Source organism: Lactuca sativa, chromosome 7 (genome assembly GCF_002870075.4).
Source record: "Lactuca sativa cultivar Salinas chromosome 7, Lsat_Salinas_v11, whole genome shotgun sequence".
Classification (NCBI taxonomy): domain Eukaryota; kingdom Viridiplantae; phylum Streptophyta; class Magnoliopsida; order Asterales; family Asteraceae; genus Lactuca; species Lactuca sativa.
The window spans coordinates 62,698,618-62,714,104 of NC_056629.2; the positions used below are offsets into that span (position 1 = coordinate 62,698,618).

A 15,487-nucleotide genomic window follows, 5' to 3' on the forward strand; every position below is an offset into this window, starting at 1 on the left:
TCACAAAAACTTATGAAAATGACATATAGTCAAAAAGAGATTTGTACCTCCAAAATATAGGGTATGATGTACCATTGTCCATCTTGGTAGAATTAAATAAGTATAAAGTGTATGTCCATGCCAAACAAAGAGTTTAACCTTATATGATTACATTTCATAAACCAATAAAACCTATAGAGCAACATAATTATTTAATTCATTCCTTGTTATCCTTAACAACAAAACAAAGTAAAATAGTTTTTATTGTATTCATCCACCAAAAGTTTAGTTTTGGTTTTATGGAGACAAAATAACTCACACATGATTGAGGACAGTGACATGTTTCTAGATTCTTACACTATTTATATAGTTAGATAATTTTTTTTAAGCAAGTGGGAGTCTTTGGGGAATTATGTGTAAGAAATAAAAATATTAACTATATTGATGATTATGTGTAAGAATATATGGTCACACACTAAAAGCCTTAAAGGATCCAAAATAAATAATAAATGTTTATTTGATAATGAGACTATGCTTAAAGATCTTAATTTGATAAAAGAATGATGATTGGGAAAATTCCTAGTTACCAAAGGGTTTTCAACACCATAAAATGCAAGTAGGTCTTTAAGACAAAATTGGACCCCGATTATTAACATTGACGCCTTGTTCCCGAGTTTAACAAAAGAAAAGAAGAGAAGAGAAAAGAAAGTTATGAGAGAAAAGAAGAGAAAGGAAAGGAAAACAAATTTTTTTTGGTGTTCTCGAGTTGGAGAGAAGTGGAACGAAAATGAATCATTTTGTTCTTTCTTTCCAAATCCTCCCAAATCGGAAGGAAAGTTAGGAGGGAAAGTGATCCTCTCATTTCCCTCCACTTCCCTCCTTTAATGAAACTCGGGAACACCAATTTCTTTTATTTTCTTCTCATTTCCACTCATTTCCTTTCCTTTCTCCCATTAAGTTGAACTCGGGAATGGGGTGTGAATGTCATATAGTTTGATTGATCACTAAAGGGTATCCACAAAATATGTTGTTTATTACCAAGAAACATGCTCACCCGTTTCTCGAATTGACTTCATTAGGATCATAATGGCCCTAGTAGCTCAATTAGATTTTGAGCTACATAAAATAATTATCAAATAATTTTCTTAACTAAGATTTATACAATGATATTCACACAACCCAAGAAAACAATTGCATTTATAAGAGTTACGAACATCCAATGTGTAAAATCAGGGAATCAATATATATGTTGAATCACACTTCGTGTCAATGATATCTAATATTCGACAAAATGATGAACAATAATGAATTCATTAAGAACCAAGAATATCAATGTATATACCTCAAGATCAGTGCGAGGAAATTTATCATACTCGTATTATATGGAGATGACATTCTCTTAGTGAGTAATAACATTGATATGTTGCACAAATCGAAACACTTATTGTCACATCACCTCAATATGAAAGATCTTGGTGAAGCCTAGTATGAAATGGGTATATACATACATCGAGGAATCCAAAGGGATTTAGACTTATCCTGAAAGAGTACTTCCGTTCAATTCCTTCCATAGTTAAGGCACACATTTTCGGTGGCATTCTAGCCTTTATCAGTTAAATCATGGTCTAGATCGCTACCAAGCTGCTAATAAAGTTTTATAATATTTTCAAAGGACTAATAATAATAAACTTGTTTAGAGAAATGAGTAATAACTTATAAGTGATATGTTTTTTTTACTATGACTTTGCAAAATGTAAAGATAAATAGTCATTATTGGCATAAATCTTTATGCTACCAGTCAACAAATATCATGGGAAAGTCATATATAAACGTTGACGACTATATTAACTATGATGGCAATATTTGTTTTCATAGATAATGAAACTTGCTATGGAATGTTGTTGAGAAATTAAATCACATGACTCATGATCATAAACTCCATTTACGGACCATTAAAAGAAAACTTATTGCTATAATTTTGCCTCTGTAAGTTTTCCATTATCAATAACTATAGTGGAATGGGGCTTTACCTCGATACAAAATACTTGTTCTTATAAGAGCATGTTGGGGAAATAATATTTATATCGAACACATTAACACATATAATAGGCTAGCAGATTAGATAACGAAAGATCTATCACCTAATTATTTGAACATGCCATCAATATGTGTTTAATCCTACACATATTATTATGTAACTCTAGCATAGTGCTTTAATGGAACTTTTAATTTTATTAATTCAATTACTTGATTATTATTACTCCATAACATGAAAATTATCTATATTAATAACTTGTGCACAATTACTTTCTATATAGACAACTATATAATGCATGATCATTTAACTCTGAAGTCATTTGGCTTAAATTAATTGTAATTTTCATTTGAAGTACCATAGTATGAAGTACCCTGATAAATCAATATCTTTATTGTCATATGTCAATTTCTTATTCAGTTTGTTACATGTCGTTTTATGTTATTTCCGAATTAAATTAAATCTATATGTCAATTTATGTTTTTTTTAAATTTACATAAAAAAAAACTAATTTATATATGGAATGTATTCATTATATAAAATGTGATAATAAATGCCAAAAATGTGTAACATATTTTAAGTTATTTTTATTACACAATGCTAATTAATAATATTGACATTATTACAAATATCCCATAAATTTATGTTTGGTCGATTTTTTTTGAAACGTCAAATATACTAAACTACCCTTAAATTATTCCATATATGTCCACTGCAGGACTTAAACCCTCAGCCTCAAGAAGGGAGGACAACAACGGATACCGCTAGGCTAAAAGCCTATATATATATATATATATATATATATATATATATATATATATATATATATATATATATATATATATATAGAGAGAGAGAGAGAGAGAGAGAGAAAGAGGAGGGTTCAATTGAGAAAACAAAAGGTTGAGAATGGGGGAATCATTCTCAGCCACTCATTTATTTTTGCCGCAAAAGCCACCGTCGTACCAGCAGAAATGAGAAAAGAATAGACATGTGTTTTCCAACAAAACATGTTTCCTTAAACCATGCTAATCATTACCTCAATATATACAAAAACATAGTTTTTTCGTTTTTTTAATTTTTAAGAAGCTATTTTTATTGAAAAATGATTTTAAATATACCAAAATTCATGATTTTTTATTCTTTACAAATAGACATCCATATTGATATAGTTTTAAGATAAAATAAAAAATTTATTTTTTTTATATTTTCAGCTATCGTTATTCATAAGTGAATAAAAATGAATCAGGTTTTTACTACAGTACATTCGTTATTCAGTTATGAATAAAAACTATGATTTTTTTTTTTTACAATTTAAGTATCATTCATATATGAATATAGTATATAATAAACATAGTATATTCATATTTAAATATTAGACGATGCATTCACTTATGAATATTACATAGTATATTCACTTGTGAATATTAGATAGTATATTCACTTATGAATATTTGACAATATTTTCATATCTGAATATTACAGAGTATTACATATATATCACATGTGAATATTACATAGTATATTCATTTGTGAATATTAGATGATATATTCACTTATGAATATTACACAGTATATTCACATATGAATATTACACAGTATATTCACATATGAATATTTTAATGTATTTTCACAAATATATATAATTTTTATATGTTATTCACATATGAATAACATACAAACTTGCATATTTGTTTTTTTGTTTTAATAATCATATACTGAGAAAACATATTCATATATGAATATAATGTGGTATTTAGTTCATGCATTTCATCAAACAGTTGGAGTGCATACAATTTAACTTTTTTTTTAAATGTTAAAAACATGATATTTTGACTATTTAAATCTTACAAAAGAGTAGATTGATAGAGAATTATATGAAATTTTTCAAAAAAAAATGATTTGATATTTTTCTAACCTTAATTTTCAAGTTTTATTTGATAATCGATGTTGAATGAATGATATGAAGTGGATTTTTGTTGATTATCGATGATGTTGATCTAATAACGTTGGGAGTATAATTAATCATAGATGTTGAAGATCTGATCGTATTGAAGCACAATTGAAGGTTGAATTAAAAGAACCAAAAATGAATTTTTGTTGTTAACTGTTGAATCGTGTTGATTATTGATGAAGATCGATGATTGATTAGCACTGGATGATGATGATGATGATGATGATGGTTTAATTGAAGAAATCTGGATGATTGTTGAAAGTTGGAGAATAAATTTAGATGATGAACGATGAATGGGTTTGAACTACATATACGTATTTGAGATTGAAGGTTGTTCTCATATTTACAAGTTTGCCACCGTGTCTTTTTATGCTTGAATAAAATGAGTGGCTGAGAATGATTCCCCCATTCTCAACCTTTTTTATTTTCTCAATTGAACCCACCTCTCTCTCTCTCTCTCTCTCTCTATCTTTATATATATATATATATATATATATATATATATATATATATATATATATATATATATATATATATCCTACTCTAATAAAAGAGTACCATTTACGCCATGTGGCATTTGCTCAAGACCTCCAAAACTTATTTTCCCGCTCATTTTCTTTCAACTGCAATTACTATACTACGCTTTTTATGGCTTCAAATTAGTCAACCTTATAGTCTGCATAAAGATATTCATAACCAATCCCGTTAAATTTGCAACAAATTGATTGACTAACTATCATCTGCATAAAGATACCTGATTTTGCTTTTTTATTTTGAAAATCAAATCACACAATCTTATTTGTTCATCAGTTTAACCTATTAACTCCTTTATGTACGCTTAAATTTTCTCTGCTGATGAAACTTAATCCCAATATATCTTCTTAATTTTTCAAAACACTGATCGTGCAAATCAAGGACGGAATCGAAAGATCACACACATCTTTTTCCTTTTTCGCTCTCGAACACCTGGATGGGGAGTTCTTGGTCTGTGTTCTATTGCTCTTAATTTGATTTGATTTATTGTTGCAGGTGTTTAAGTAATTTGAAGAGTTTGGTCCCGATGACATCAAATCGTCATTGAAACAAACAAATTTCAAGGTCACAACTTTTCCTTTGTTCTCGCTACCTTATCGCAACCCTATCTCCCTCTTTCTCAAATTCCGATTTCTTCTCCACGTTACACTGCAGGAGGCAATGGTTCGGTTATATTGTCATCTTGGGATTCTGGTATCATCAATTGGCTTAACAAGGTACGGATGTTAATGATGATGGATTCACTTTGAAAATTTATGGTTCACGGATTCTTCTTATTGATGTTCTTAATTCATGGTATTCAATTTTATTTTTTCTTTTTTCTGTTCTATCTTTCTGATCATTACAAGGTCTTTCTACTAAAAATTTGCTCCTTCGTTGTTTGAATTCTTGGGTAAAGGTTAGGGAAAAACTCTGATTTAACCTAATTTATTTCCAACAGACATCTTCATAACTTTCTCAAAATAAATGAGAATTTTTGTATGGAAGCATAATACAATCTGCTGTATTCTCCTTTCTCCACTAATTGCTGATGAAATCATTTCTCTAACACATGAGACTGGTTCCCCTTGTCAGCACACCCATGAACAAGGTAATTTATCTCATTCTTTCATATTCTTTTTGAAAAAAAAACAATTCCAAGCAATTGTGTCTGTTAATTTGTTTTTTTTATATAATTCTTTGTTTAAAGATGCATTGTATTCTCTTGGGTTTCCTAATTCAAGTTTTACATGATTTTGTTCTTTGGCCAATAACTAACAAGTTTGTTGGCGATTTAGCTTTTAGTTTTTTTTATATTACGGTTCAAGTGTATAGGGGTGAGACAATTATTTCTTTCAGTTGTCCATTGGAAAAGAATATTGTTGATCTTTTCGAAGATGAAAATACTAGGAGGATAATAAGAAACAAAGGTCAGTTGAGAAAGGTGAGTTAATTTCTTTTCAACCTTTACTCTTATTAAGAAGAGTAGCACAAACTTATGCTATTTCATTAATAAGTCCAATTTTTGTTGAAAGTGCTCACATATGCTCTTTACTTCCTAGATTTGTGTATAATCTAATCTAAAGATGATGTTTCATACAGGTGAAATGCTTGCAAATTCCAAGACAAACTAAGCCACTTCAAGCTGTCAGAGCAATTCATACCTATTTTTAAAGATAGTTTATCTATTCAGAGGTTATTACTTCTCCTTAATCAAAATGTCTTCAATCTCATAATATAGTTGTGTTTTCCAAGGATTGATTTTGAGAATGAGAATTTGTTTTTAATATTTTGTAGATAATAAATTTGTGGATCTTTATGATTTGGGAAGTGAGTCCAATATTGAGGTATTATAGAAAAAATAAAGAAATTTGGTGGCTTGACAGTGCAAAAAGTTTTAAAAGAGAACTTGATAGACACCACAGAAGAAAACCTGAGTCATATTATGTAGAGGTAAATAAATTATATACACATCTAATATTTATACAAATAGGGTAATAATAATTACGTGATGCTGTGAATTCATTTAATTAATATTAAGATACCTAATGAGGCCTTCACGCAAAAATCGCTTTGTATTAACATATTTAAAGATAGAGACAATTTTTGACTTCCATCTTATTCCATAATTATATAAGCAAATTGCAGAATAAATGTTGAAAGAACTGTTATCAATCCATTGGCAACATTAATTAGTTCTTCTATCCTCTTTTCCACAAGTTATTTATATGGAAAATAAATATAATAAATTAACACTAGATTAAAAAAAATTGATATAACATTTTTTGTTGCATTTTTTTTAGATATAATATAATAAATTAACATTTTAAGCTAATATTACATTTTGTTTGATTTTATGTTGATAGGATAATATTTTATTTTTTAGGTTATTTTTTGAAAAGAAGTGAGTGTAAAAACATTTAATAATTACGTTTTACGTTTTTTATTTAAATATTCAATTTAATATGATGTTTTTGTTCGTGCATACAGCATACCTTTAAAATGACTCAAATTTATTTATTTTAAAATCCAATAAGAAATGAGAATTTTAGGTGAGTTTCTTTTGTAAATGAGATTCTAAGATAAGATATATATCATGAATCGAAGGAAAAGTTTTATCTTGAGTTATTTCATAAATTTATTAAAATTTTTCATTACTCAAATATATATTGCATTGTATAAACTAATGATTTCATCAAATATCTGAACTTACAAAACGTAAATTGAAAATTAATAACGGTATTTATATTTATTTTAAAACAAAAGTATTTATCGTTACTAAAAAACTTTAACTTTTATAAATCAATAATTTTTTTGCAAATATTTGATTAATCCTTACGATTTAAATTATAAATAATGTTTTTCTTTTACAAACCGTGGTTTCCACGGGTTTTAACCTAGTATATATATATATATCCGGTGCTGACTCAAAAAATAAAGAGGATTGTAAGGACAATTCTCTACCTCCCAATTCATCAATGACACAAATATTAAACTCAATACTTGAACGTGACGCGTTCGCATGCAACACACGTTTGTAGTAATTAATACGGGCCCGAGAATTTAAACACGTACGACGAATGTTCATTAAATGTCATTTAAGCTGGTTTTCTTATTTATTTTTTAATTTAAAAAAAAAAACTTTAACATATATGTTCTCGGTTTTATGATTTATACATATATATATATATATATATATATATATATATATATATATATATATATATATATATATATATATATAATTATATATATATATATATATATATATATATATATATATATATTGTTTTATTCTATTTTTCTATTTTTTTTTTATTTTCTAATGTCTTTACAACATATTTGAAGTTAATAGTGTTTTTTTCTTTTACTTTTGTTTATATTTGATTTTGATTTTTTATGTTTTTAAAATAAATATCAGTTCGAATTTTTAATATCTAACCATTATAAAAGTTTTAAATAATAAAAATAATAGGCTTCATAATATTTTCATATCATACTATTTTTGAATCATATTATTTTTGGATTATAAAATTTTGAATCATAGACCGTATCATTTTTGAATAATGTGATTTTGGATCAATAATATATTCAATTAAATAACGTTTTTGTTCAAAAAATAAATTTTAGATCTTTATATATTTCGAATCATTTAATTTGGAATCATAAAAGATATAATTAAGGATTATAAAATATTTGAATAAAAAATATTTTTAAATCATAACAATTGAAGGATCATAAAAATGTTGAATCATAGCTTTTTTTTAAACATAAATATTTTAATCATCACATTTTAGATCATATTATGTTCAATATTTTTTTTAAAAAAACTTATAATCTTTTAAAATAAAGTTTGGTATCTAAACAACTTTATTTATAAAAAAATCTTTTTAAAAATTCCATAATGTATGACATTTGATAAACTTTACAAAGATTTTTATTTTGGAGAACGAAAATTTTCGAAACTTATTTTTTATAAATATTTAAAATCATTTATACAAAATGTTTTTATCATTAACAATATGTTTTAAAAAAAATCTTTTACAACTTGAATAAATTAGTATTACGAAGAACTCTATCATTTTAATTTTTGAATTTGAATAAGAAAAATATCCGTTATATTTTATAAAAACAATATTTCGTAAAACTAAAAAATTAAACACCTCAAAAACTTATTTTTAATTTTTTTTAGAAAGTCACTAGTATAATGAGTAGAAGTACCCCTTAATAATTCATGGTTTTTAGAGAATTTGTTTTTCTGGATTTTTTTTATAAAAATTAAAAAGATAAAAAAAAAATATATTTTTACATTTTTTTTCATGATTATGCTCATTTTCAGAGAATTAAGTTTTAAGAACTTTGGTTTTTTCGGATTTTATTTTTCAACGAAAAAAAAGAATTATGACCACAAAACAAAGTGGGAAGCCATGTGGGAGAGAGAGAGAGAGAAAAAAAAAAGGGGTTATCTTTTTATTTTCCTTTTCTTTTACCTATTTAACCCTCCAAACAATTAACATTTTCCGAAAATATAAAAATCTCGCACACATAATTACAACAACATTGTATTATCTCGCAAGATTTTTATGATAAATAAAATTAAATGTTAACATTTTATTTTTTCAATCTTAATCAAAAATTTGTATCACAATCCTCACTAATTCTTGATTCCTCACTCGATCATAACTCTCTCTCTCTCTCTCTCTCTCTCTCTATATATATATATATATATATATATATATATATATATATATATATATATATATATATATATATATATATATATATATATATATATATATATATATATATATATAACAAAAAGCGTAGCAACAAACCTTCAAGTATACCAAGCGTAATTAAACAAAGACATGACTTACATAATCATATCTTTGTCCACTTCAAAGGGTTCATTAAAGGACTTTACCAATGATAATACAAATTCGATTATAATATAAAATAGTTGTTCAAAGTGCCTTAAAGTTGAAAATGGTGGAATCTTATGGGGTTTGACCTACCAAAGTTGATAAATAACTAGGTGACACAATGGATATATCAACATCACCATGCATAAACCAATAAATAAAATGATATGACACATGAAAATCGCCTGGAGCATAAACAAGTTTTTTTTGTATTTTTTTCATACAAATCAAAAAGTTAAAATGAACACAAAATGTTGTTTTGGCTAACCGTATTAACGTGTTTCGGTAGGTCTCATATGAAATGATATAGTTGTCCTTCCTATCATGGGGACCATTTATGTAGTTTGTTCATGTCATAAAGATCGTTTATGTAATTTTGTCTAAATTTTTTTTTTTTAACTTTTTGTGATTAATTTTTTTTGATGTTTTGTTCGATAATATTGTTTAATGTTTTTTTTAATATTTTGTTCGCTTACATTTTTTGATGATTTGTTCGAATTAATTTTATAGTTTTTTTTTGAAGTTTTGTTCGAATATATTTTTTTATGTTTTTTTTGACAATTTTGTTTGTTTATAATTTTTAAAGATTTCATGACAAATGTAATCATAATAGGTAACATAATTCATTTACAGTCATGTTTTCCTTTTTTTTTTTCTTTAATATATATAGCATTATATAATTTATATTATTAGGTCAAATATCTAATTTTGTAACATATATAGAGTTATATAATTATTATTTTTGTAAAACATTTTATAAATATTTTTTTAAAAATGTTTGAAAAGGTTTGTTAAACGTGAAAAAAGTTAATACAGACTAGGTATAAAATTATTTATTTTAATAAGATTAACGAGTAGGCTAATCGAAATTCAAAACGGATGTCAATTTATACATAGACTAATATGTATTCTTATAACTCGAATGAACAAAATGAACATAAACAAAATGTCTAAAACAAAATATAAAAAAAACATAAAAAACTTATTAAAATAAATTATTTATTTTAGATTTCAGTCAACATATATATTAATCTTATTAAAATGAATATTTATATATATAATCTATATTAATCACATTCACGTTTAATAAATATTTTTATATTTTTTTTTACAAAAAAATAGAAAATGTTTTACAAAAATAATAATTATATAACCTTATTTGTGTTATATAGTTAAATATTTGAATTAAAAAGTAATAATTATATAACATTGTCAATAGTAAAAGAACAAAAAGAAAAAAAACATGATTATAAGCAAATTATGATTACACTAGCCATGAAATCTTTTAAAAATATAAACAAAAAAATATTAAAAAATATATTTGAACAAAACGTCAAAATAAACTAGAAATATTTATTCGAACAAAACGTTTAAACAATATAAACGGAAAAAATATGAAAAAAACATCAAACAATATATATTCGAACAATTCGTCAAAATTACATAAGTGGTCATTGTGGCATGAACAAATTACATAAATGGTTCTTATAAGACTGTTGGGTATGGACAACACCCATTGGGGCATTTTTGGGCGTAATAACGTGCAAGCACCGCCCCCTTCACCGCTATTGGAAGTTATACGTCTGCACGTTGTTTCCCGTTACCATCCATACCTATCAGCCTAACATGAAAGAACAATATGTCGTTTTATATGAGACTTAACTAAAAAAATATAAAATTTTTAGCAAATAATGTAAAAAACAAAATAATTTTTAATAAATAATTTTAAATATTTTTGAATATATAATGCTTAAATTGTTAAGTCTTAGAAATAGTTATATGAATTTAACAATGAAGTTAGAAGAAAATGAAAATTTTCTCGTTGAAAAAAGATCTTAATTGTCTTATGGTTGGTCTGAATAATTTTAACACAAGTAAGTTGAAGCAAAATCGAAGTTTTTGAATATATAAATGGTGTTAAAAGTGTTTTCTTAATTTTAACACATGCCACTATTTCATTGGGCAGAGGATGTGTAGGAACAAAAAATAGGAGAATATTTAATTTCTCAATATTTTATTTGCTTTTTAAGTCACTAAACTTATATAACTGTATCCAATTGACCAACAAACTTTTCTTTTTCAGTTCTATTATATCATCGTTTACGTAGACACAATCGGTGGTGTGGACTCCAGGTGAGTTGATAACTGTCTATCACCGGTATTAACTGTATAATAGAACTAAAAAAAGTTTGATAATAAATTGGTTGCAATTGAAACTTCGGTGACCTAATAGGTAAATTTTATGTTATTAGCTGTCTTTAAGATCATTTTCCCTAAATTATTTTACATTTAATTTCTACATGTTATTATTTTTACAAGTCTAAGTATTTTGGAATCTAAAATGTTTCTAGGTTAACATTTCAATATTCAATGGAAGTTGGAACATGTTGCATATATATAATGTGTTGTTTACCTTTTATAAAATTAATTTTTTTGGGGATTGGCATCTCAAAAAATTTCGATGATTCGTTTTTGTAGGTTGATTTTTTAGCTATATTATTTGGTTTACTAATAAATTGAATTAAGTTTTTTCTACACCTAACCTTATATGTTCATTTCCGATAAATCCAATTATCCAAAGATATTAAAAAACTGATTTAACTATATAAACCAAAACCCACAAAACCGATCGAATAACACAAGTTTATAAGATGATTATCCTATAAATGATGATGAGGTAAGATCTCAAGTTTAATCTTAACACCATCTATGATATCAACGAGGATCTACTTACAAGTTCTATAAAACAAAGGTAGCTTGCAAAATGTTCCGTATAATTTGATTATTTTAACTAAAGTTATTGCAACTTACAACTCAAGACCTACCAAAACAATATTTATTAATCTCACTAAATCGGCCTCTTTGATTTGTTTGGCACTTTGGACAACCAAAGCAAGTTGGCAATTTTCTTTTATCAAAAACCTCCAATAATTTTCTTTCAAAAACTATTTATTTAAACACACTGCCTAGAGAACAACGAAGTTATCTCAAATTCTACTTTCTGTTAGTATTATTTTGATTAAGACCTTTTTTTTATGACGTAACTTTTATATCGTAGTTGTAGTAATTTTCTATACGTAGTTTAATTTAATTATTTTTATTTGCATATTGTCACTGTATGAACTATCATATTTATTGTTCTTATACAAGATGTCTTCAATTTCGTTATTAGGTATCCTTATTTTTCAATCTCTCAAGTCTCAACCCACTTGTCCTATCAATTTATGTCTTTTTTTTACTTTTAAAATTTGATTTTTCTTTCTTTTATGAATTTATCATAATTGATATATTCTTAATCTAATAAAAAAAAATGACTTGCGAGAGTAATTATCTTTTCGTCAAAAACAAAAAGTTGTATAAATGTGAATAATTTTTTTTTAATAAATTTCTTATAATTTCTTACAACATTTTTATGATATATTTTTCCTATAGGTTTTTCTTATACAATGTTTTAAACTTTGGTTATAATTTTTTATTGTAACATTTTTTATATTTTCATATAATTTTAATATAAATGCTTTTAAACCAAATATTTTATAAATGTTTTAAATTTTGCTTACAAGTTAGCAACTTGTTTTCTTTTTTTTAATATTTTCATACAATTTTTTTATAACTTTCATATATTTATTTCTAAACTTTCTTTTACAATATTTTTAAAGTGTTTCATAGATTTTGTATGACAATTTAATATTTTTTTTATAACATTTTAAAATACTTTTGTTAAATACTAGTTTAAAACGTTGTATTAAAAAATTAAAAGTTTATAAACTTCTAATTAAAAAGTATTAAAAAGTTTGAATGATTTTAAAACATTTACATTATATAGATTTGTGTTTGTTTTTTTTATTTGCCAAGTAATATTTTCTCTTTATTTTTTTAAAGGACTCTCCATACTTATAGTTATATATTTAATTTATTTAGTTTTATTGTTAGATACTATTTAGTTTAAAAATATTGTATATGCTTAAGAACAAAAGAAAAAAAATTATAAGAGACTATATAAAATATTTCACAAAACAAAAACATATTTATTAAATAAAAAGTAAAGTTCAAAATTGATCAATATTTAATTAATATTCAAGGAATTATGGATATTTTAAAAACAACATTTGAAAAAAATAATACAAACAAATATGAAAAATAAAATCGCTATTAAAAGTGGGAAAAATAACTTATCAGGGTAATTAACTTTTCGTTTTGTTCATACAACTTTCTTTTTTTTTTGTACACATTTAACCATTTAACTTGTTAATTTGTTCACATATTATCATTGTCATCTGCTATAGCCACCTGCTATAACTAGTGACAATGACAATATATGAACACATATAACAAGTTAAATAGTCAAATTTGTATAAAAATAAAAAAGTTATATAAATGTGAACAAAACAACAAAGATAAATACTCATAAATCATTTTTTCATAAAAAAATCATAAGTGTTCGTCACTTATCAACGATACAAACATTATCATGAAACATTTTAATGTAAACTTTTGTGAGTATGTCAATAACCTGCTTACTATCTGTTAAACACCGATTAATTTGCATAGATTAGTTTCAGATTGTGAGCTTCTTGCTACCAAACAATCATTGTTGGCAAATTTGAGACAAATTAAAGCACTTTTCAATAAAATGTAAAAAGTAACAAATACATTCAAGATTTAGAGAATATTCTTAGAATCAACAGAGATGACATTAAAAAAATTATCCACTCATAAACCACAAATATTTTACTATTTTGGTTAATGACGCACAACACTTATCTCTTAACCTTTCACAATCTAAATTTCATCCCAACCAATCAAATTATACGACTTGGTTTTCCATGACATTTTGTGGGTCATACTATAATTGCTACATCCCCTAAATTTATGGGATTTTTCTTAATTTGAATATGATGAATGTGGTTTCATTAAAAAAAAGTTCGATTATGACTTTTAAGTTTGATATTCGTTTAAGTATGAACGGAGTGCTTGCGGTATCGTCGGTACTGCCTAGATGTCGAGGTACCGTGGAAGAGAAGAATGTTGGGTTACTTTACCCATCGGCTGTCTTTCTAGACGTTCTCTATGTTTTGGTTAGTTGTATTTCATGCATAAAGACTTGTATCAAAATAATTTTATATTTTTTATTTAGTTTGTGAATGTTTTTAATATGTTTTTAATATTTTTGTTAATTAGTCTTATATGATTTTAATTAGTTTGTGTTTATTTAAAAAAAATTGTGGGTTGAGAGACATGATAAAGATGAGCTTTTATATGTTATGGGGTTAGGTCTGCCAATAGAACGGGTTTTGACCCTGATCCGATCCAAACCCTTAACAATTATATAGGTTTGGAGCATAGTTTTTGATCCGTTTACCCGTTAACGACCCGTACCCGCTAACCTTTTTATTAAAATGGTCGGGTATGAATCATTACCGATCCACTCCGTTTATATCCTGCCCCATATAAATTTTAGAAATATAAATTTATATTTTATATTGCCTAAAGTTTACATTAAATTCCAATCAGAAGTTCAAAGAGAAAAGTCCAAAGACTCATTTGTTTTTACAAAGGACTCGATGACTCAACTTCTAGACTTCTAGTCTTTTCCTTAGAGTCATGATTTCATTTCATTTATATTTCATCATGTAATCACCAATTTCATTTATAAATCAATAAGGTCATTTATCAACCGGAAAAAGTTTGTAATTGCTATTCTCTATCAATGCAATCGACGATCAAAAACCAATCGGAAATAACTAAAATAATGATTTTAATTATAAAAGAAAGTCCTCGAGTACATAATGTGTTTTATAAATCAAAACTTAGTTTTATTTAATAAATGTGATTTTATGATTTAAGTAAAATGTGTTTAATTATTCAAAAACCCCTACGAGTTATGGGGCGGGTTTGGATATCTGCTGATTCGGTGGATAAGGATATGAGTTTGATTATTCAAAACCCTGCGGGTTACGAAGCGGGTTTGGATCGGATTTTGAAATTTATTAAACGGGTTTGGATCAAGGTCGATTCGCTCCAAACCCGCCCCATTGCCACGTCTATATGGGGTGAGATGGTGAAATATATATATGAGAGAAA

The 15,487-nt window shown here is 25.7% G+C and overlaps 1 long non-coding RNA gene across 2 annotated transcripts; it reads left to right on the top strand.

The window, feature by feature from the left end:
* The first annotated feature begins 4,697 nt into the window (after nucleotides 1-4,697).
* On the top strand, nucleotides 4,698-11,745 carry LOC122195031 (uncharacterized). 2 transcript variants are annotated; one of them, XR_006184958.2, is made up of 7 exons: nucleotides 4,698-5,066; nucleotides 5,157-5,218; nucleotides 5,443-5,592; nucleotides 5,841-5,925; nucleotides 6,084-6,176; nucleotides 6,279-6,434; nucleotides 11,487-11,745. It is a non-coding gene; the product is annotated as an uncharacterized LOC122195031 (long non-coding RNA). The 2 variants fall into 2 exon arrangements; XR_006184957.2 differs by having other exon boundaries at nucleotides 5,443-5,925.
* Nucleotides 11,746-15,487: the final 3,742 nt, after the last annotated feature.